Below are 25833 nucleotides of genomic sequence, written 5' to 3' on the forward strand. Positions count from 1 at the left end.
TCTGGTTATTTTGAGTAAGTTAGGTTCAAACATAATAATTGAGTATTTCTAAATCTATAAGGGTGTGATTTCCCTTACAGTTTTAATTTATACTTATACTAATTTTAGAAATTTCAGACCAGATTTATACTTATACTAAAAAAATTAGAACCTCTATAATATGCGTTATATGTCGTTACAAAAACAGAAGAAAATTAAGTAGTTATATTTAACCTTTATTGAACTACATAGGTACCTATTATCAAAATATATTACAATATTATAGATACCTACTTATATAATATTTGATTATAAATATACCATAAATGTTTTGTTTATTGTCAAATATTAAATGCGTGGTTTTAAAAAATGTACCTTTTCATAGTTGAAGGTATTGGGTACTTACGTATATAATTAATATTGAATTACGAGTTTGCACACTTTAAAAGTCGCCTTTTATATCCAATATCCAAACATTTGTTAAATACCCTAGACTTTGTAGTTTACATAAACTGTAGACGCAACAAAAAAGGTAACATAATAAATCAGTTAACTAAGCACATTTCGAATTCCATAAATAAATTATGTGCAAAGTTACATTATTTCAGTCGGTATGCTATCTTTGCACACCAGTCCTAAATACACAATATATACCGTGTCCACAAACTTGGTGTATCATTTTCCATACTAAAAAATGATACCATATAATATTATGTAATATGCAATGTGTTACTTCATAAAAGTAGGCATTAGTAATTTACTTAAATTATAGATTTTAAAGAACATACACAGTTAATGTGAATAATAATAACTGCTTATAAACTTAAAATATATATTGACATAAAACAGTAAACCCAGCACATAAATGGATTTTATAATATACCTAACTAAGATTCTCAAACTTTTTTACGTATAATGTTAATTTATTTGACGTATATATATATATAGCAAAACTTTAGTTATGTCAATCTATAATTAGAGATTATAGAGAATTAGAAATTTCCTATAAGTATCTACCTAAATATAACATTAAAAATATTATTCGAAATTACCCAATACATACTTTTATTACAATATCTATCTACTAAAGCAGTGTTTTTCAACATTTTTACACTTATGAAGTATGAAGATTTTTTTGGAATCATATTGAACTACAAATTTATTCTGCCTTCTTAAAATGAAATGTTATTTCAAAATATATTATATCAAAATAAAGTTTGGAAAATTAGTTTTTGTAGTGGTAGAAAGTTGCTCAAAAATTAAATATATAAATAGGTATTACGAACGTTTCCACGACTTGCATACGTAGTTTTTGGCAATGTTCTTCAAGAAGGGGAAACTATTCAGATTATAATTAAATTATGTAAATTAAGTAGGTACATTATATTATTGTTTTTTTTATTTGAATCGATTAAAGTTAAAATTTATATAATATTCCATCAATATCTTCTTCTTTTTTTGACCATGTCCGATCGTAATAGGATCATATGGGCCTCCACAGAGTGGAGGTTTGTATTAACAGATTTTATTTTTACGAGAAATGGATGTCAGCCACTTGCTCAACCTATTAGGTCCATACTCTGACTCATACGCAAATTGAAAAACAATAATAATAATAATAATAATAATAATAATCCAAATTTTGGAGCCATTTTCATGGAGTCCCCTCACTGATAAGGTATCCATAGTCAACTGTTAATTCGAGGGCTTAATGTCAAACAACACTATCTACAAAAGTGTAACTTTACAGGAGAGCCTAAAAATGTTTTTTTTTGTTTTTTTGTAACTCAACAAACGAGATGTTTATTTTTAAAACCTAATGTTCATATTTTATTATTTAATGTGAATTGTACTTTTATCTTGTTTATGGTGATGTTAAAATTTATAGGTATTTATGTAGTTAACGTGAAACTTTACTGACGATTTAAGAAGAAACTAGATAAGATTAAAGTTGTTTGACTATCATGTAGCCGAGAATGTAAAATAACGTTATCAATAAAAAAAAATACTTTTTTTGTAGATAACGTTATTTGACTTTAAGCACTCGAATATGGAGTTAAGGTTATTTATATTAAAAAGGTAGAGGAAGTTCAATATTTTTGTGTGGAGTAGCTTTTTAGGCACGGTGTACAAATTATTGATCGTTTACTATTAGGTGCTCAAACTAATAAATCGAATATGAAAACAGAAAAAAAGCTGTACCCGCTTGACGTCGCTCCCACTCGTTGTGTAAAATAGTGTTGTCCAATAAATCATCAAATTGTCGCTGCTCGGTTTCCTCCGTGAGATTCATGTACATTATTTCTGCAAGAAAGCACCAACTTCGTTAATAAAAGCGTATCAACCAAGCAACAAAAAGTTTGAAAAACTTTTGTGAATTTATAGGCAAGTTATAATTTTATTGTAAGCCAGTGCGACTAATGGCGTTATGCCCACATTATAATATAATATTATATAGAAGATATATTTTTTTTTATAAATTAAATGTGAATAGTTTACGATAGGATGATATTTATACATAATATTTATTATTAAGTTAATTAAAGTTGAACAATATTATAATCCATTGACTAACATAATAACCCATTGTTGGATAGGTAGGTACTTATTATTTTAGAAAATAAAGTATTAGGTATTGTCGGTTTTAACTAGCTTTTAGATTGTGCGTTTAACATTGAAAATTTTATCAAATGCTTAAATTAAAATTATTATGATATTTTTAAGACAACTTAAATAAATTGGTAAAGAGGTACACTTGCATAGATTTACTTGCAGCAATAGTGTATATTTTAAACAATCGCGATAATAACTGTTTACACATAAAAGTGCTGACTGTCTTGCCAATCTCATTCTTCAAGAGTAAGCGAGACACGATGTTGTCATTTTATGGTACTATTTTATGGTGACAAGTCTTGAAAATCGATTAACCTCAAAATGAGTCTGCGCGGTGTAGTTCGTTTTTTTACCGGCAGGTTCACTACTATCGTTCTACTGCGCAGGCGCAGATATTGCACATTCCAATTGTCGCGTGAAATTTTAGAAGCTTCTGAACTTTTATGATGTATGCATGCAATCTTGCAATTTGTACGTTAATACGTGTTTACACATACATTTTTTTTATGGCTTTTAGCAGTAAATACAATATGTACGTGTAAACGGTGTATACGTGCTGAAACAACTTAATAAATAAGTATTATTTCAATTATTAAAACAGATGGAAGTTATCGAGGTACAGCCTATTTTATCGTTTTGTCGTTCAAATGAATTATTTTATACAGACAGATTAATATTATAGTAAGTACATGACGTAAATAAATAATTATCAATCAATTCACCTGATTGGATATAGACCTCACTGAGCATAATCCACTCAGAGGCAAAATAAAGCCTAACACGAATAAATCTGGCCACGCGTCCCCCTCTAAAAACTATTGTAACATTTCTAGCAGTCTCCAATCTTTTGTCCGGGTGCTGCAAATGCACAACCGGGTCTCCGTTATAAAATTTTCCGCCAATGCTGAAAAATACGACTGCTGTGCTGAAAATCTGTAAAAAGAAAAGAGACGGGATTTTCTTTTATTTTGCTAGTTGTGTTATTTTGAAATAAACTGTGTAGTGTTCGAAAGTGTAACTAGTATTTTTTAAAATAAATAAAAATTTAATGAATGCAAAATATCAATTTATCAATTAAATATCGATTTGGGGGTAGATAAGGTGGAGGAGATAAAGTCGTTGTAGCTTAGTTGTTAGGAGAGAGTTCATTGTTGATACCACAATACAATAAATACGCGGGAATGGATGTACTGGTGAAATCGATGTGATCAAGATATTGATTATATTAATGAACTGACTCGAGTAGAATGACGGTTGACTACGTCGAGTGACGGACTCGATGAGTGAGCGAGGATTCATAAATTGTCCTTCTTATTTATACAAATGCAGTATTACATATTGTAAGAGATATTGTCGCAATTAAGAAATCATAACAGACCCTAATGATTTAATTAAGATTGAAGAAATGCTGATAATCATTATCTCTTCATTGTTTTGACAACAGAATATACATTAAAACGTGTCACTCATGTAATGCTGAGTGATATGATTGCTACATTAATAAGATTCTTTAAAATGGTATCTGTAGTCTCAAAGAAAAGGAAGATAATGAACATGAAATTAAAAGGTACCTAAGTATTTCTTTAATATAAAAAACGATTACAGACCTACAAACTTATCTGTAGAATGGCCAAAAATGGAACTACGAACTACCATATGACGCCATTTTGAAAATGTCATTCGAATGTCAGATTTTGTCCAGTTACGAGTCTTGATTGGGTAGTTTTCAACAGTGGCTCCCCCATCCCATTCTTCACATAAGTTTGTAGGTCTGTACTTAAGGAGATAAACAATCTCAGTTGGTAGGTACATATTATTTTTATCCCGGTATATTAACATAGCAAATACATATATACTGCCTACTGGTTTTGATAATATTCATCACTCTATTCTATGTTAACAAACATAATAATTGAAATATGGTAGTTTGAATTGTCTTTAATTAATTTTAATTGAATACAAAATATAAAAGGCATGTTATAAAGATTATTAACACATGAATCACGACAATTCTTCGCGACCCAAAATTATGTCAAATAGAATATTGAGTGGGTCACGTCATATTTTCAAAAGTTATGATAATTTAAAAATTATAACAACGGGCACGTTACAAATGTACGAAAATCAAATCATCAAAGTACACCATACATAAACGGTAACCGGACAAAACAGAACAGCCAGAGGAAAAATGAAACAATAATTTTTGTGGAATCTATTTAAGTTAGGTTAGGTCATTATTTCGTTATACTTAGTCACACAATCATTTTGAACATTTTATATTGATTAAGATGAGATATCCTAAGCTTGCCGGCAACACCGAGTAAGGTCCCGTTTATTTGAGGCTTTCTAGCGATTCTTTCTTTCTTTTGACCATGTCCGATCATAATATGATCATATGGGCCTCCGCAGAGTGGAGGTTTGTATAAACAGATTTTATTTTTACGAGAAATGGATGTCAGCCACTTGCTCAACCTATTAGGACCATACTCTGACTCATGCACAAATTGAAAAACAATATGTGAACTTGCCAGACCCAGGATTCGAACCTGGGACCCTCGACACTATAGACCGGTGCTTAATCCACGCGGCAATCTAGCGATTAGGAATGCAGAAATTAGTTATATTTTATAATTTGATTTATTATGGCGTAATCTGTGCTATTAAAAATCTATCAACATAAAAGAGATAAGACAATTTCCATATTAAATTTATATTTTTCCTGAAAGGTCATAGTTATATTTATCGTTGTTCTGTTTTGTCACTGTTCTATTTTGTCATGTTCTGTTTTGTCATGTTCTGTCTTGTCATGTTCTGTTTTGTAACTGTTCTGTTTTTGGTTTTGTAACTTTGAAGAGAGAGTTCAAGAGTACGTAACTAGATAGGTATATATTTAATTTGTGTTATACAATAATAATTATTATTGACAAAATTTGTACATAAGCTAATTAAATAAAATTGGTTTTAAAATTTATCTGAATATTATCAATTTTTATACTTATTGCAATCATGATTTTACTTGTCGCCATTTTAATATTTTATGGGTATGTTTTGTACTTATCAGGGCTCAAAATGGCCCGGAGCGCCGTTCTGGTTCATAATATCCCCAAAATTATTGCTCTCGTGGAAAAAATAATTTGAGTGTATGCGCTAGGCCATATAACAAAAGAATTAACAGACTTATTTTTCTATAATACAGATAAAATTAGATAACTAGGTTACTTATATTTTTTTAATGATTGGGCGTTCCGGTTTGTAAAATTTACCATTTTAAGCGCTGGTACTTATACAATTATTTATTTAATGTACTGAACGATATGTAAGTTTATAAATTTGCGATAGAACGTACAATAAATCGATAAAATTGTTGTATTATTTCATGTTTTACTTTATAATGAATAATGTTAAATTATCGTGCAAAGATAAAACATTGAATGCGATAAAATTTTACCCACCTGCACATTTCTACTAAAGTAGTTATTAGTAAATAAGTCCATTTGAGAAATATTTCTAAGTTGATCGAATTCGAAAACGAGCTCCATGTATCCATCGGCGGTGGACCCATTTCTCCACGCGACCCATCCACTGCCTAAAAGAGAATATCACTTGAATAAAATATAGTTTTCAGTGTAGAGTAGTCACTATACCGAGGTTACGAAGCTAAACGGGGGTAGAGACATTTTTACGAAACTGAGTTATTTATAAAGTAAAATTGTTTAGAATGTCATCTTTAGTGAATCACAAAACTATTTCAGCAATAGTTATTCTGTAGCAAAGTTACAATTAGGTACTATTTTCAACTCGAAAAGTAGTTAAAAATACACGACGAATGCATTCTTAAAAATACTCTCCTGTAATATGACAAATGGTCAATCTCATCTTATTGGCTTATAAGTCTCGAGACTAATAATTGATTACCTACTTCTACTACGATACCAAGTTATATTTAGAAAACTAAGCATTAAGGAGGTGGTACACGTTTACTTTGACCAAAAATATGTGTTTTAATAGGAATATGGGGTCCATTTTAAACACCCACAGTAGGATGAAGATTATAAATAATTATTAATATCGTGTGAGCATAAATCATAATTGAAAATATTCATAAATTGTCATTTTTTTTAAATGTTACCTAAGTACCACACCTTTTTCGAGTGTAATGCCCGATAAGAAGAATTAGTACAATTAGCTAATAACCGGTTCTGATCATAATGATACACAACCCGGAGCTTTCCATTTCATTTATTGTGGCTCACTTATTAAATTAAATGTGTGAAAAAATTCTAGCACGTCCTACCGAAGTTTTTTTTTATTGAAACCTGCTATATATACTTAATGATTTCATCAACATAACATTTATTTAATAGTGAATGTGCGTCAAATCATTAAACAGTATTTTATATAATATGTATAGATTTGGTAGATAATATATCTAACATAGGGACGCTTATACCCCATGCGACGTGCGAATAATTAAAAAATATATAAATTCAGTTCAAATAACACACGATAACACCTAAAACTATCGAAAAATTATTACGATTTCGAAATTACGGCGTTGTTACGTAACGGGGCTCAATTGGCCATACCCATAAAAATGCTGTCTTTCACTGTCATAAAGTAACTGAATGTCAGTTGATTACATAGGGTTATTTGTAATACAAAATGAATATACCTCTAGCGTATCCCATATCCAGTGAGAAAAAGTCACCGCCAACTTGCCCATCCAGTAGTCTGCCTAACCCGTTAGTTAAGGTTCCATCTTCCCCGCTGAAACCGTCGTACATACTGTCGATGTGGTCACCCTTTTCCTTTGAACCAACTGGTGCTGAATAGCTTATAATTCCACCTTTAATAACGGAAAAAATTAAGTCACTTCATTATGAATCGACTGAAAAAAATAGCCAGCAAACAACCAAGTCAATATATACATGCATTCAATATACCTATACCCGCAAAGCAATCATTATATCCTGTAATAAAAACATATTTTTGCAACAAATTTTTATTCATCAATTATTAGATTTTCAAAAATGTTCTTCTATAAAATTCCAACAACGCGGCGAAAACAGCGCAGAACAAAGTAACCAAGTAACCAGTAAAGCAAATTCAAACAAAAGCTAACATCCTAAATATATCTTAAATAATTACAAGATAAAAAGACCTTTTTACATACCGCGTTTTTAAATTTTAGTTTGAATCATTTATAAACTTGACAATTCTATGTATTAATAATTTAGGACAAATAAGGCAATTGTCAACAAATATTTTTCAACAAACCAACAAATATAGAATACAGAAATGTCATTTTGATTTCCATAGTAACGCACGTATATATTAATAATTTAGTTGCTATGACCACCCCCTTAGCAACCAATAATACTGGATTGGATTACGGATTTCTTCCGAAATAATTTTTCATACAAAACAGAATTAACTGAAAATGAATTCAATTCTACTCAAAGATGGCTAAAAGTATTAAAAGAATGCATTGGCATCGTGTTCTGATATATTCTAAAAGTTTCAAATGTCTAGCTAGTCGGGAAGTTAGTTAAAATTGATAAACAACCACCGGACAAACAAGAATACGAACTAAGAAAAACGTGGTAAAATACAGAGCCGGTATTAAAATGGACGTAAAAAATCTTACGCAGAGTCTGGCAATATGAATGAACTTAGTTAATTAATGCCGGTAGTAAATAAATATGTATTGATAATAAGTCTAAGTAAATCATATTATTTTCTGAACTATTATAATAATGACAATATTATGTACAGATTACATAATATTTAGACCAGAGTTTGTAACACAAGTGTTTTGGGACTACCTTTCTGGTCACTTTAAATAATTAAAGAATATATTTGTGCTACAATAAATATAAACCAAAGAAAAGTTTCTTAATAAAATAATATAAAAAAATTAATTAATTATATTATCGTTACCTTGATACTACAACAAAATAACTTGATTTTCACTGTTTTTGAAATAGATATTGAATATTATTCTATATTTCCTTATCTACGAAATGATAAAACTAGGTAAGTCAGAAGTTAATGGGAAATGTATGAATTTTGTGTTTGAAAATATTAGATAACTTTATAACCATAAATGCATTAAATAAATAAAACACTATATCTAAAATATTTTTTTATACAAACGAACATTATTTAATTGTTCCCAATTAGACAAGCACAATTTTCCGTTTTTTTTTTTAAATATTAATAAACTACAGACTAGATTTTTGTGAATCAAGTAAAGTTTAAATTTCATTTTCCCAACAATAACCATATAAGAGTTGTCTAGTTGTAGTATTGAGGCGACGATATATACCAATATAGGTAATTCACTAATTTATATAATTTTCGATTTTTTAAATTAAAAATATTTGTTGGAGATATTGTTCTATTTAACCATAGGGAGGATAAGATACCTAATGATTAAAGATAAGTTCTTCTTAGCTACCAGAAATATTATTACATCTACACCACCAAACCTACAATATTTCATGAATTTAAGAAAACATTCATTAATGAAAACTATTCTTTAGAAAATATAGTATATATTCATACAACAAATTTGTAAGTAAGTATATGCAAAAAATTCATTCCGGCATCTGTAAAAATAATTCTGAAATCCCGGGTTAGAACAATCTGTCCGGGACTGCAATCCTTACATACAGTATAATATACTGCTATATTATAGCAGTAGCAAGGGGTGGAGGTAGGCTGTTGAGATCCGACATAAATAGTGCACACTCAGCTTTGTCAATCAAACGTATTTCTTTTCATTGAACTAAGACTACAATAAGTAGATAGTGTTTGTTCGTTTTAAAAATTCAATTAAACCCTGCCTGATCCAAACCATAGTAGATAATAGTAAACAAATATTCGCTTATGTATAAAATATCTAAAATTATGCCATTACACTATGCATATTATAGAAAGGAGAATATTTTTTATTGGCTATGGTTTGGTTAGACAGGGCTAAATGAATTAAAAAAAAAACTAACCAATACCATCTGTAATTCAACGAAAATAAATAAGTATGACCAGGGCTCGAAATGGATCGGAACGCACCGGAGCGCCGTTCCGGTTCGTAACATCCCCAAAATTATTGCTCCGTCTCGAGGAAATATTAATTTGACCGTCTGAGCGACATATGCCATATAATAAAAAAAATCTAACACAATTATTTTTTTAAATTCATATACAATTAGATAATAATGTTAGGTAATATTTTCGTAAAATTATCGAGCGCTCCGGTTCGTAAAATTTTACATTTCGAGCGCTGAGTATGACTGAAAAGTGTGCAATATTTTTGTCGGATCGCCCATAGCATACCTAAACTAGGTGTGATTTTGGCAGGGCTTTATGAAATTTTTAAAACTAACTAGCACCATCTACTCATTGTAGTCTTTGTTCAATGAAAATAAATATGTTTGACTGACAAAATTTAGTGTGCACTATTTCTGTCGGATCTCAATAGCCTACCTCCACCCTTTGCCACTGGTATATATAATGATATAGGTACATTTAAGTAGGGCGAATTCATTGGGCAGGCCATGTCTCAAAGATGGAAGACACCCAACCACCAAAGAGGCTTCTCTTCAATAGACCAGAAGGGAAAAGGAGGGTCGGGAGACCTAGACTGCGGTGGATGGACTGTATAGAAAGAGACACAGCATCCTGAGACTGGCGCGATGGAGGGAGCTTGCGGCAGACAAAGGGTAGTGGAGACGTTTCCTGGAGGCGGCCAATACCCACATTGAGTTGTAGTGCCGATGATGATGATATAGAATGATATAATACATTGAAGTACAATGATAGTTTAAAATAAATTTACTTTTTCACAGATTTTACTTATCTACTGTCGTCAATAAACTATAAAACCCTATTTTTGGGTCAGAAAACTAATGGAGGTTCTTCGCTATTTTGTGTGAATTTTTCGAATTCTTAGAGCTGATCTCACGATAAATATATTTATCGGAAAATGCATGTCTGCTGTCGTAAAAAAGCTATCTGCCCCTTTTATAGACACGTTAACAAAAAAACATTGTTACAAAAAGATCTGCCTTTGAGAGATGAGATGGGAGAGAAAAGAAGTTACGTCTATTTAGGTGGACCGTTTGGAGGGCGAAACTCTATTTGAATGTATATACAGGTTAATGCCGCCGAAAAGGTTAACCGACCAAGCAATTTTTATGTGTCAGCCTCGAATCGTACCTATAAGTCGGTCTTCGATAGTTAACCTCTACGCCGCCCCTAGCAATCTATTGTGTGTCCGATTTCCCGATTACTTTATCTTTTACTATCTCGTTACAAAACTTAAAAAAAACTAAGGTATAAATTTAACCCACTATGCCATTAAATTATTCTGTAAGAATGTTTATTTATAATGTGGTAGTGTTACGTTAGTTGTGGAACTAAATCGTTTGTATATTATTTTACCTAACACTCCAAAAGTACATAAAATAATTATGACGATATTTTCAATGAAAATATTCGGTTATTAGTATGATTAGATAATAAACTAGTATGTTATATTATGTTTAAGTAACATTTGTTATAAGTAGGTATGAGTATATATCCAAAATACTCTGATAATTAATTGATATGTCAGTTATGTAAAAATGCATAATTAATTATAGATTTAGACAGTTTTTTTTGTGTGGTATGTAAGTCAGTTATAATTATTATTTATTTAGCTTCATATATTTCGTTATAATACTAAAATGTTTGAACAACAAACAATCATAAGATACTGTAAGTCCCAAAGACTACGATGAGCAGGACATGTGAAGAGAATGCCTGAAGTTAGAGCGCCAAGGATCATGACGATGTAGCTACCCCAACGGAAGAGACCCAGAGGCCGACTAAGAAGGAGATGGGCTGACGCCGTAGAAGAAAGAGGACTGGCTTCATATAGGAAGACCCAGTAACTGAAGAAGTGTGGCGAGAGACCGGAGGGAGTGGAGAGCGGTTGTGGAGGAAGCCAAATCCCACCCCGGGATGTAGCGCCGTGGATGAATAATACTAAAATGTTCCGTAACGTGTTAATTTTATTTAAAAATATTGTCTAATAACATAATAATATATTAAAATATGCAACACTAATCAAAACGTAATATATAAAAAAATCTTAAGTAACATTAAATATACTTAAGTAAGGTATTTGTCTCCTGAACTGATATACATTACAAGTATGTATTACAAAAATAACATTGCATGGAAGCATACTTATTATATAGTTTGTTTTTTATAAACCGTGAAAGGAAATTTTATTTTGATGAATTAAACTGTTAAAAGCCCTCAGTTATTGTGAATTCATCCTCAAAGGAGTCGATTGGAGAAGAAAATAAAAATAGCCTGACAAAACGGAAACCATTCTCTGCTAAGATAAATGGATATTATTAAACATACATGTTGTACTGTTGTTACTATATCGTATATACATGTAGGTACTGTTGCTATTATAAAGCGCTTTGTGGCTTTCATATAATGTACTTACATTGGTATATATGAAATACTGTGTAAATTTAACCCCAACAACATGGGATAGAGTCCAGTTTAACCCTTAAGGGACAGCTTAGAGGGAAATAATTATTATTCGTATACACTTTATGTGGGGTCGGTGTCGTATTATACCTACAACTTTTACAAAATTTAAATAGCAAGTTTATCTAGGAAGAAAAACATAATTCCATTGAAAATAGTAGATAGTTACCGAAATATTTTGAAGACGGTTGAAAGTAATATTATATATTATATCCCACACTCTCATATTTTTTTTTGTTTTCGATGATAATAAAATTTGTAATAAAAAGTACTTAGTTTTAACTACTTTATACATATATATATATGTATGGCTAAAATATATTTTAAGTCATCACTCGAAAGAAATAAGCGGTATTTAAAATTCTACACGATATACATAGCCTAAACATAAGGTTTTGTCTCGCCGCCATTCGCCATGAGGTCATCTGTATCTCGACCACGCGACAGTCATCACGGCGCGAGTGCGTGTGGACGGATTAATGAGGTCACATGTACTTGGAATGCGTGCGATGCAAAACGCGCCATGTGGACAAAGCCTAAGTGTTCTTCAAATTTGATGGTAGGCGTTAGTGATTTGAGTCATGGACCTTGAGAAGGAGAGAACGGAAGGCGATTGATGCCTTCGAAATAAGGTGGTACCGTTTTCGACAAAATACAACAAGAACTCGTTAATCACCCACAAAATAGCTATAAAGAATAGAAAAAGAAAGAAGATACAAAAAACTTTTTTTCCCCGACCATGTCCGATCCTAATAAGATCATGTGGGCATTTTGAATATTTATATTGATTAAGATGAGATATCCTAAACTTGCCGGCAACACCGAGTGAGGTCCTGTTTATTTGAAGCTTTCTAGCGATTCTTTCTTTCTTTTGACCATGTCCGATCCTAATATGATCATATGGGCCTCCACAGAGTGGAGGTTTGTATTAACAGATATTGTTTTTACGAGAAATGGATATCAGCCACTTGCTCAACCTATTAGATCCATACCCTGCCTCATACATAAATTGAAAAACAATATGTATACTTGCCAGACCCAGGATTCGAACTTGGGACCAACGAAATAAATGGTAATAGCGTATACGAAATATGCAATCGAAAATATTAATTTTCAGGTTCCCGCATTGCATTCGAATAAACAATATGAGCACTAGCATCGCGATTTGAAATTCAGTGCCACGGGCTGAATATAATTATTAGCCTTGATACAGCCTCAAGTAGTAAAGGAGTCTCAAAAATGTCTTTAGAATTATCTCCACCATGTAGCTGGACTTCAACTGATGTCAAAGAGGACCAAGCATTTGACCCGCTGTCAAGTCTTCTAAGGACTGATGAATTATAAAGAGCTTAAGACTGTAACATCTGAAAAGACACGGGAAGTATGCATTATTACGGATACGGATTATAATCGAGGACGGGATAATATGGAGAGACTGTTAGTAACTTCCAGGGAAGATGAAGCAAAAGAAGAGCATCCTCGCATTGGAAGTGCATCCAAAGAAGTTTACAGAGATTAGGCTTATACCTATTCTGACAAAAGCAGAAATCTTTACCACACCTGTTCAACCCGAATAAGATCATATATACCAATACAGGGTGAATGTTATATTAATTATGAAACAAGCTGTTCTTAGCTTATACTATTTGATTTTCATAATTTTCACCACAAAGAATAGTGTGTTAATAATTTAGTAAATAAAAACGTCTTTAATGATATAATTATATGTAGGTATGGGCAATAAATATTATACTACATAAAGCAATTTTATAGTAGTTGGTTATAGCATTTTATATAAATACTATGGAGCAGGATAAATGATTTACAAATTTATTTTGACATCAAAAAGTAATTATGTACGTATATTTATGGCTGTAAGCGGAAAGTTTTTAATATAAATACAGCTAACATATTAATTTTAATTATCACACTTTACACTTAAAGATTTATACCAGTATAAACAAGCCACGTTCTCATTATATAATGATTTGTCATCTTTTTAAAAATATTAAATTAAAATAAATTGTAAATTTATGTGTCAGGTATATTATATATAGCAGGGGTGGCGAACCTATGGCACGCGAGATGATTTTGCATGGAACGCGTTTGAAGAGAAAGCAGGCTGATACTATTCAAGAATAAGCATTCCCTTTAATTTAAATATATAATTGCATAGGTCGGTCTTTAGACTTTATGCATCACATATAATATTATCACACTAACCTCATCAGCCGGCGGGGGATGCCGTGCCGCGAACCTCTAATTTTGATCGATTTAAAATGCTTGAGACCACTGTAGCGACAGAATGCCTTATCTGATCAATGAAAAAAATGCTCGGCACGTCAGAGAGTTGAAAAATAATATTTGGAAAATTTTGGCACGCGTACATAAAAAGGTTCGCAAGCCCTGTGATAAGCATACGTATATTAGATTTTTAGCTATAATCTATTAAGTAAAATTTTAACTTGTTCTATACTCCATAGGGCAATATAAGTAGCTATCAAATTTATGCGAGGGAAATAGATTTACCTGCTTTGGTAGGCTTTGGAATAAAATTATAATGCCCTTAACATAATACAAAGTAAATGATCGATAGCGGTTGTTCATCACGGCTTTATTTTATTAGGTAGGTACCTACTACATAATAATATTATATAATGAATACTGTACAAAGGTATTATGATATATTATAAGGAAACGCAGCACGGATATATTTTATATTCAATAGAAATAACAAAGAAGTAAACGTATCTAAAGAATATAAAAAAATACTTAAGTATTCAGAAAATTTGTTGATAAAACAATATTAAATAAAATTATTGTAGATTGTTGTAATATAATATCATCTATACCTATGTATTTAAGCATTTTTTAGTGAGTATGTATACAAAAAACGATAAGTAAATGTTTTGATAGCTGTAAGGTGTAAGAGAAAATCTATGTTTTGAATATTGGTGATTATTTAAATAATGTAAGAATTTAAAACATCAAGATAATGTTAAAACATCTCATGTGAATATAATATTCATATTATATTATATTATATTTATGTATATTTATTGTCAATATGATTATTATATAAGTAAGTATTTGTACATACTTAATCTTAATAATAGTGTAAAGACCAAAATGGTTACCCACTGACTTAAGTATGATTAATTGCGTAGTTTAATAATTTGAATTACGTATTATTTAATTAGGTACCAAAACAAAATTGAAGCCTACACGTAGATTATGAAATATATATTAAGTATTATACTATGTATACAAACATTAATATTGTTATATTTTCAAAGTATTTTTAACGACACATTTTTAATAAAAGTTTGAACTGTTAATGTTCATTCACTCTTAATATATTTAGGTACCTACCCTATATCTTTGAAGTTTTTTCTTTTTTTTTCAATTTTGATGAATAAAAGATTATGTAACACAGAAGTTATTTGTCGAATAGAACATATTATTTTATATTAGTTACTTACCAATTGGTTATATTAATATGTATAGGTAGGCTCAATTTCGTTTAATTATGTACTTACATGTTTTTCAATTGAGAATAAGAAGATAAGAAAGCATATTATTATCTATTTTAAATATTTCAATAAATTGAATATCCTCAAAATACGTATCATGATATTTACTTATTATTTTCCTTTTTTTGCTTCTCTTGGAAAATCTGTTATAAATATACACATAATCTATTTTTTCATATGTAGGTACACAAATACAATACAAAATAATCTCTTCTTATTAAGATATTCAATATAAGCAGCTTAAGCGCCAACGCACATTCGAAAATATGGTATATAACAATAATAAAAATATTTAAACAGGCAGAGGTACATAGGCATTAAATTAAAACATCGCGCCAAAAGAGCAATTAAAATAATAACTTAAATAACATTGTAAACAGTTCGGGCAATGAGTAAATTGATATAAACGCATTGATAATAATATTTAAAATACTTATTACTTATTATTAGTAATATTGTAAGATACATACTTTGGTCGGGGCATCCGTATACTTCGAGTCGCATGCAGACAGTTCTTCGATGGAGGCTATATGGAATGACACGAATCTTGTTGGCGTGGACCGGTGGTGACAAACTGTGCTGGACAACCGTCGCTGTATCAGAATTACCGCCGAATACCTAAAGAAAAATATAGGCGTTTTAATTGAACCTTTGGTATGTAATGGGAATACATTATTTACTAATGTGAGATGTAACGTGAATGATTCGTGAAATACAAATTTATAATAATAGATATTATAATTAAGCTTGTTTGTTAATTCTATATTTTTATTGTTAAAAAGTGTAGAATTTATTGCAATTTCGGATCCAAATAAAGTATCGGATTTAATCATTTTCAATATATTATATATAGTATACAGTAACACACAGTTTATGGTGAAAATAAATTATGTGAGATGTAATGATGTAAATTAAGTGAATATCCTTCAAACATGAGGATGCATTACATTAATACAGCTGCCTGACTAGGACTTCTTGATTTATGCTTTGACGAGCTGGAAAAAAAGTATATTATTTAGAAAAATGTCATTTATGAAAGCATTTTGATTTTTGGTCACATTAATCATTTATTATTTCATTAAAATTTACAATAATTAGGTATTATTAACATTGACCCACGATGGCCGCACGACTTAAACGTCAGCCTACAGCATCGTTAGTTCCAGGTTCAAATCCTGGGTCTGGAAAATACACATATTATTGTTATTATAGTCAGAGTATGGACGGTGATTGGTGATGGTGATTGTTGGGCTACCATTTTGATATTTCACGGGTTTCCAAATATAAATTGATCAACTCTGACAATAACTGTAATAAAATTGATCATTTTGTAATACAAGAAGTGTAAATAAATAAATAAATTTTGAAATGGCCCGATATGTTAAAAATGACACTTAATACATGCCTATTCATCATGCCAAACTTCATGCATTAAAATCCTACCTACATAATGAGAAACAGTCTGGATTAATAGTTTTGACTAAAATATAGGCAGATAAATAGGTATTATGCTACTCGATTATTTGATCCTGAATATTTGGAATGATGCTATTGAAATATCGGGTTTACTTTTTATATAATTTTTAAATTTGAAATTTCAGAAAAAAATCCTAATTTTCACGATAATATGGGGAAAAAAATATAAACTAAATCATCAAAAAAGTGCTACTAAATGTGAATTTCTGTTTTTTTTTAATATGAAATAATATTATATTGGTACCACTCTAAAAAAAATATTTATTTTTGTCTAATCTCGGGCTTGCAATTCAGAGTAAGTAAGTACGTATCTAATAACTTCATTTTATTTCAGTATGGAATGAAATATACGATACCGATGATACAAAATAGACATAATATGCACATGAATAATATAATAGGGTTGATTTTTCTTTAAAAATGATATCCGAAGAAAAGAAAATTATTTATTTGAGTTGTACCTTTTTGTAACTTTGCCCTTATTTGATATAATATTTATGATGTTTAGTAGGTAAACAACATTTTCTATAAGTCCCAAGAGAATTTAATGAAAAATAATGCAAACAAAATTGAAAAGCACTCACATATGCTTACTTGTACCTTTTAATATTATTACTAAATTCAATAAATTAATTATTCTATCTCCGTTCCAGTATATCGATTTATCATGTACTTAAAGTTTAGTAAAATAGTGTACCTAGTTGAAAAGTAAATATTTAATATAATGAGTAGGTACATATTATTATATACTACTAAGCAGTAAAAAAATGTTCCAATATATAATTAAATAGGTTGGTTTCTAAATAAAAATACAATTTATGAAAATAATGAGATCCACGTAAACTATACTATTGTGATGGTGTAGTTAAAAAATAGGTACCACAAGTACCTACATAATTAAATATTAAAATACAATGTAAAATATATTAGAGTGTGTGTATAAAAAAAAGGCTGGTATTTATATGTAATAATAATATTACATTGAATAATGTTTGTAAACTATGTCAGTAATAATCTACCCATAAGCTTATGTCATGTCACCGTATAAAACTAACTATGTTCGTATGTATTTACTTCACGTAGTGGATAGGTAGACATTATTATTTATATGTGAATGCAGTGTATAGTTATTCCACACGACAAAAGTTGTTTCGCGCAAACTGTCACCCTATTTGGAAAATGGAAGCCAAATCCAGACCCAATTTTCAATAACCAAGTGAAATATACAATACCTCGTATCCGTAAATCGAGTAGTAGGTGGGATACTGTACAGATTTAGACTATTATATGCACACAAAGAGGCGTCAATGATTTCTCAAATTGACATGGGTATTAATAAATTCATATATTAATAAATATAATATATTTTATTATGGATTATCAATGGCCAATGCTTTCATAAGTAGATGAATACCGTACCATATAGAGTTATTTCTTATTAAATTTTAATGGATTTAATCTTTTTATTATTACATTTGAGTCGTTTTTTGCAACCCGGGATTCGCCTTTCAGCATCTTCAGGCGCCACGTGCACTCACCAAAAGGTAAATACACACTGACAACGAATATACACCTATTGATTGTATTATTAGTGATAGGGATTTTTTGCAAACACTTCAGCTATTCATAATTTGTTTGTTATGTTTTTAATTGTGATCCTTAACTTAGTATGTAGGTGATAAAATTTATACCTAGTTTATTGTATTAATTTGTTGTATAAGTTGGAATCAATTGTATTCGTTGTTAGTGTGTATTTAACTTTTGGTGAGTGCGCATAGTGCCTGAAAATGCCGAAAAGCGAAACCCGGATCGCAAAAACGACTCAAATGGAATAGTGAAAAACTGTAAAAATCCCTACCTTATCACTAATAATACACTCGATAAGCGTATAAATCGTCAAAACCTAATAATAGATCATTAGTAATTTATAAACAATAAAAATACTAGACTCAAGAGGTGTAAAATCGTCCATTCTGGGAACAATGGTAACGTATTGGGAATTTAATAGCGTTAACTAATTAGATATAGGTATCTATGATACAAAACTTAATTCCATTAAAATTTAATTCAAATTCCATCAAGTACATACGATCGATTGTATTAATATCAGTCAATATTTAAATTATAACTTGAGAAATAATCGTCATAATAATTAATATCAAAAACAGATAAGCCACACTTATCATCAAAATCTGTTTAAAAATACGTTTATTCTATGTGCATAATGTACTGATCTATAACTTTTAAACCGTCCCAAAAATCGTACATAAATGATAATAAAATGGATGTTTATAAGTAATAATAATGCTTTCCGAAAAATATAATATAACATAAAAAAATAAAAATGTACTTAATGTGTATTTTACAGAAACTATTTCACACATTAGACTAGAGTTACGAGGTTTTGCATGTTAAAGCTGACATTGTATGTATATAAAACGACATAACGATATATTTTCAGAGCATTTATAAGACATATCGCTGTTATGGCTCGGTAACGATGACAGCCAGTGGCGTGCAATGGTATTGAAAATATTCAGGTGCAGACGCTTTAATAAATTGTTTTAGAAAAGACAGCGTCAATTGATTAATTTTTTGAGAAGTAGGTATACCTTTTATTATTTATGTACGATGTATTTAATAATAAATAAATGTCTATACCTACCTGTTGTTTTTTTTTAATAAATGGTAACGAAATTAAAGGTGACATTAATATTATAATTATATTTGGTACCTACATGGTTTGAATCTAACAAAATAAATTAAGTCGTCATAATCTATCTTTTCAGGCTTCAATATATGTTTACTTGCACCTAAATTGCACGTATGTAATTCGCCGTATACATTATCATCGTAAGTTTATTTAGAGGCAACAGATGGCAGTGTAGTATTGCGACGAAATAACGACGGATAAATTCAGTCAACCGAGAGGTACAAAATTGTCGAGAGGAATTATGACATAATTATAAGTTTGACAGAACTATGTATCAACGCAAGATCATGTACCAAGAAGAATGGGGTTAATTTCATTCAGCTGTAGATCAATGATAACTACTGGTGGTGATAATGGAGATGATAGTCAATTTTATAAAAGTTTCATCGTAGGTACTCTTTTACATAACAAGCTAAAAGTACCTACCTATTAGTAAATAAAATGAATCTCTATTTTAAATTTACATTTAGATCCCGACCATGCCCGATCCTAATAAGATCATATTATGGACCTCCACAGGTGGAGGTTTGTATAAACAGATTTTGTTTTTACGAGAAATGGATGCCAGCCACTTGCTCAACCTATTAGTACCATACTCTGACTCATACACAAATTGAAAATAATATGTTTACTTACCAGATCTCGAACCTGGGACCATTGGGTCTATTCTATACCTATCGACCGCTAAAGTGATAAAGTGATAAATACGACGGCTAACTAGAGTAGGTTTGTATCAAAGTATTAGCACTTATTGTGACAATTACAATGAGCTGGGTGTAATTGTTGCAAAAAGTGCTATATTTTAACAGCACCTCTCTTGGCTGTGATAAAATTTAGAGCGAGATAGACAGTTTTGACTGTTCAGACGGCTAACTTATTGTAACAATAAAATTATAATACCTCAAAACAAATATGTAATAAATACTATCACGTTATCACTTTAGCGGTCGATAGTCGCCTTGTGTATAGAATAGACTCGTAGGATTTGAACCTGGAACCCACTACGCTATAGGCAGACGCTTAAGCCGTGCGGCCATTGTGGGTGTTGTTTATTGTAAATTTAGATTGAGGAATAATATTGTGAAATACTTAACCACGAAGTCATTATTCAGGGTTTTTCTATAATAAAAGCGCTGTCAAATATTGAAAAAAAAATTGGAAACCGCAAGAAGACCCTTGAACCGAAAATTGAGTTAGCAAATCCCAAACGCCACAGAGTTTACCGAACTCTTCCTGTCCTGCGGTTTTCGAAAGGTACGCGCACAAAAAAGTCGCACCTTTTTGCCGTCCCATCTGATATATTGATGCCATTGTTTGAGGTTCGCACGCCAATACTCCAGGGTGTACTCCTCAGTGTACTCCAAACCGCGACCTTGGCCGAAGCGGCCCTGCGTGGCCACTGCAGTCACTAGGTGCGGCCCCTTCAGGTCGATCTCGATAAACTCCCTGACACCCTTATCCACCTGAACCTTCGGACACCATCCACCTCCATGAACATCCTTATTCAGTCTGCAACAACGGATAAATACTATTACTATATATTATATAACATACTCGTATATTAGAATATCTACAATTTAAATACATATTGTTATAATTTTGGTAGCATGGTAAATGATAAAGACAGCAGTGGCGAGGGGTAGAGGTAGGCTATTAAGATCCGGCTTAAATAGTGCATACTAAAATTTATCGGTAAAACGTATTTGTTTTCATTGAAATAATACTACAATGTGTAGATAGTGTTTGTTAGTTTTTAAAATTCAATGAAGCCCTGCCTAATCCAAGCCATAGTAGATATAGTAAAAAAATATTCGTTTATCCATAAAATATCTAAAATTATGCTATTAAACCATACATCATTTTCGATATTTTATAAGTTGAATATTTTATATCGATGGTGGTTTGGTTAAGCAGGGCTTCATGAATTTAAAAAAAACTAACCAACACCATCTGTAACAATAATATGTATTCTTAATTCAACGAAATCAAATAAGTATGACTGAAAAAGTGTGCACTATATTTGTGGGATCCCCCATAGCATACCTAAACTATTATGGTTTGGTTTAGGCAGTGTTTAATTGAATTTTAAAAAGTAACCTGCACAATCTACAAATTGTATTCTTAGTTCAATGAAAACAAATAAGTATGACTGACAAAGTTTAGTGTGCACTTCGCCACTCAAAGACAGTCAATTTATTATTAAATGCACTTTCTTTTGGTAAACACTGATACGAAAACAATCTTATACACGAGTTTTTCTATTACTATATTACCTATTTTAGTTATTTATGTTGAAAACTGTTAATAGTTATAAACCACAGAATGTTATAAACACATCCTCAGAATAATTTAAAGATGTACCCAAGCACACAGCCTGCATGTGAGAACGATATATTTTTAACCCGAAATAGCTATCAATATAAATATCTCAAAAATTTTGTTTCTAAACAATTATAATAAAGACCCATTTTGAAAGCGTTAAATTAAGTTAAATAATAAATAGTGGTGCTAGATTATAACAATTATAATTATACAAAAAAATAATTTGTTAAATTATATTAATTTCCACTAATTATCATAGTTTACTTTTTACTATGATTATTTTGATTATTGTCGCGAAAGACACATAAAAATCTTATATCTTTTGCTACAATGATATTGATCATGTGCATATGTAATCAAGATATTAAACTTTAAATAAAACTAAATAAAACACTTATAAATAATTATATTGAATAAAGTTGCCTATATTTTGCTTAGATAAATCTGAGTTAGTTACTCGACTAGAATAATATAAATCGATATGTCGTGTATCTGTGATTGGGTAAAAGTTTTACTAATACCTACGTCAGAGTAGCTACCTATCTCAAACAAACGAAAGTCATGGTTGTATTAAGCTGATTCGAACATTTCCAACATGAATACATTACATTAAAAACCTACTGCTTTCACAAACATTGATTTTCTATAAATCACACAATATTTGAATAATATAAACATTCCTCATGCAGAATATAAAGTTTTCATTATAAAGTATATAGTTATACCACTGTATATGACAAATGTATACCAAAATAAGCATTAGTGTCGATAAGTTTATTCACACGTGAATTCATATTGTATAGTTGTATTTATGATTCATAAATATTTTATGAGTGTTTTATTCAAAGTCGATGGAAAAAGAAAAACAGCTATAAAATAAATTCAAATTTATCAAAACGGGAAATCTCGTTTATGAAATAAATTTTGCAGGTAATGTACGTAAAAGGTCTTCGATCGAAATGAATACAATGTCGTGCTATGCTAAATCGAAATAACGTCAAAAGCAATGCATATGCAGCTTCAAAAGTTAACGAAGCAACGCAGCGCTTCCCGATCAAAAATGTTGCCATGTTAAAAATCTCGATTGCCAGATATCTAATAATTATTAACATATTTTTTCAATTCACATATAGTTGTAAAATTATAAAAAAACTACTTACTTAATATAAATTGAAGATAAAATAATAATATACAGGATATAATCATTTTAGTAATGACGTAGAAATTAAGTAGAAATAATTGAATGGTAAATGTATCAATGGTATGTGCATAAATTGACGCACCGCGGTTATTTTGTATAATATTAAAATGTCAAGAAGTTAGTATCGCGAGGGATGGTTTCCAATCCTGGTGTTCTAATGAATTTGAATTTACATGCGCCTGTCAATTACCTACGTGGCCGCAACCATTATTTATTCTGGATCGGAACCATTTCCTCGTGTCAAGCCTATCAGGCACCATTAGCGAAGGGTGCAAAACTAGTCAATGCGCTCCCCAAAGACGTAGACATTTTCGGTGAAGTGGTATGTATTTTGTATTCGAAATTTTACTTTTCTATATAAAATTGTACTAAAGTATGTTTTAATTTTTATTTATTATTGTTATTTTATATATTTTCTTCTTCTCCTCTCTTGTGAGGGTAATATTTGTTATAATGTAAACCTCATGTTGTGTAGGTCTTCAATTTAGATTTGAAATATCCACAATGTTTTGTTTTCTTAAATAAAAAAATTAATTATCATAAATGTATGATAATATTATGTATGTCTATTTTTATAAGTAGATGACAGCAGCGTTGGTAATGTTACCATTTATGATGTATTTAATACAGCTAGTTTTTCATATTTGCATATTATATAATATATTATTAATATATATTACTAAAAATTATTTTATTTTATCGGAAAACATAAACGGCATAGAAAATTATGTATATATATAATTTCTTGTTAAAATGTGACAGCTGTACGATTTTCAAGTTATCTGTATCATGTGCATTGTTTAGTGAGTAATGACAGTTCATGCATCTCGGTCATACTTGAATTTATAAAAAAATAATATTTTAGCTTTTAGAAGTTAAATATTTTTTTAAATTTGATTAAAGATTTTCATAACATACTTGTAAGTACATATAATATTATGTAGTGTTTACCAATATTATAAACATTTATTCAAACACACCGTATCTACTTAAGTATTTAAAATATAAAATGATATTACATAATTACAAATGAACTCTATAAGTTTTAATGAAAGAAAAATCTCATAAAACGAATATTGCAATTATTCGCTTAAAAAACAAGTAATGTGAACGTATTTACGCGGGTAATTACCCCAATAAGATTAATAGGCGGTTAAAAAAGCTAATTATCATTATGTTGGGCATAAAAACAGCTTTTTTAAGCTCGAAAGTTTTAAGAAATATTCTGTAAAATAGTTAAAAAACGTCGAAAAAACTTCAAAACCATTTCGATTACCAGTGTTACTTAGATTATGAATAATATGTTTTTTTGATAATAATGCTTGCTTAAAATGTCAGATAATATGTTTGTATTAAATTTTAAATTATTACAAATCAAAAAATTATAAAGAGTAATCCATACCGCTTTCCCTACGCCCACTAGGTCTCTTAATTCTTCAGAGGGTAGTATAACGTGGGGTGACTAACGAGAAGCGCTCATAAATGTTTTACTGGTAGCATATTGTAAATAACTTACTTAGACCACGTTTGTAAATAGCAAGTATTAATATGCAGAATTCCTAGTATACTGATGAGGGAGGTAGAAATTGAATTTCCATTGTTGATAGAAAGGGTTATTTTAGTGTCAGTGCATTAGTGTTCAATTTTAATAGTTAAATACGCAATAATATTATCATTTTTTAACATTATGTCCCAAACAGATCCATAAGTATCCATAATCAACGCATATTACAATATTAATATTTGATAATAGTTTAGGGTTGTCTGACAGGAATCGTGTGGGTGTCCAGTCTATTGGTGTTCTGATTCAGAACAGAATATATGCTTAGCGCAAATGGCAAAATACCAGCTAATTATATACCTAATATAAATAATTTCTTAAAATGTGAAGGTTTTTTTGTTGTGAAAAATTTTGAAATAGAGTGAACCCGGCCGATGAAGAATAATTGTCACCGCCGATTTGAAAATTAAGAAATAAAAACATCCACGGTAGGCAACGATAATCCTCATATCACTAACCTCTTTAGTTGACAGTCAAGCGCACTGTTGAGACCGTGGATAGAGCCGTCAAAAAGGTGTAGTTACCTACTTTGAAGTATCTATAATTTTGACTGTTACTTTAGTATCGATACCAACGAAACTATTCTATAAAAAAGTGGCTATCGGCGGTTATCGAATGTAGTACATCATATTTATGTATTGAGATGGTTAATTGTTATAATAAGTTAACCATCTAAACTCTCAAAAAGTGCTATGTTTTAACAGTCCCTCTCTTGGCTTTGTTAACTTTTAGAGTAAGATAGACAGTTTTGACAGTTTAGACGGTTAACTTTTTGTAATATTTATAATACCTAAATAAATAAATATGATAAACTACCGTCAATAGCCGCCGATAGCCGCCCTGTGTATAGAATATACCCATATGTGTGGATACTTTTTCTTTC

General features: G+C 30.4%; 1 long non-coding RNA gene across 1 annotated transcript; it reads right to left on the bottom strand.

Annotated features, from left to right (window-relative positions):
* Positions 1-3399: 3399 nt before the first annotated feature.
* Positions 3400-7351, bottom strand: LOC147080006 (uncharacterized). The gene is made up of 3 exons (XR_015072285.1): positions 7265-7351; positions 6045-6178; positions 3400-3525 (listed from the first exon to the last, which is right to left on the bottom strand). It is a non-coding gene; the product is annotated as an uncharacterized LOC147080006 (long non-coding RNA).
* Positions 7352-25833: the final 18482 nt, after the last annotated feature.

This window comes from Rhyacophila brunnea, unplaced genomic scaffold (assembly GCF_057557595.1).
Source record: "Rhyacophila brunnea isolate RB1 unplaced genomic scaffold, BYU_Rbru_1.0 scaffold_1, whole genome shotgun sequence".
Taxonomy (NCBI): Eukaryota; Metazoa; Arthropoda; class Insecta; order Trichoptera; family Rhyacophilidae; genus Rhyacophila; species Rhyacophila brunnea.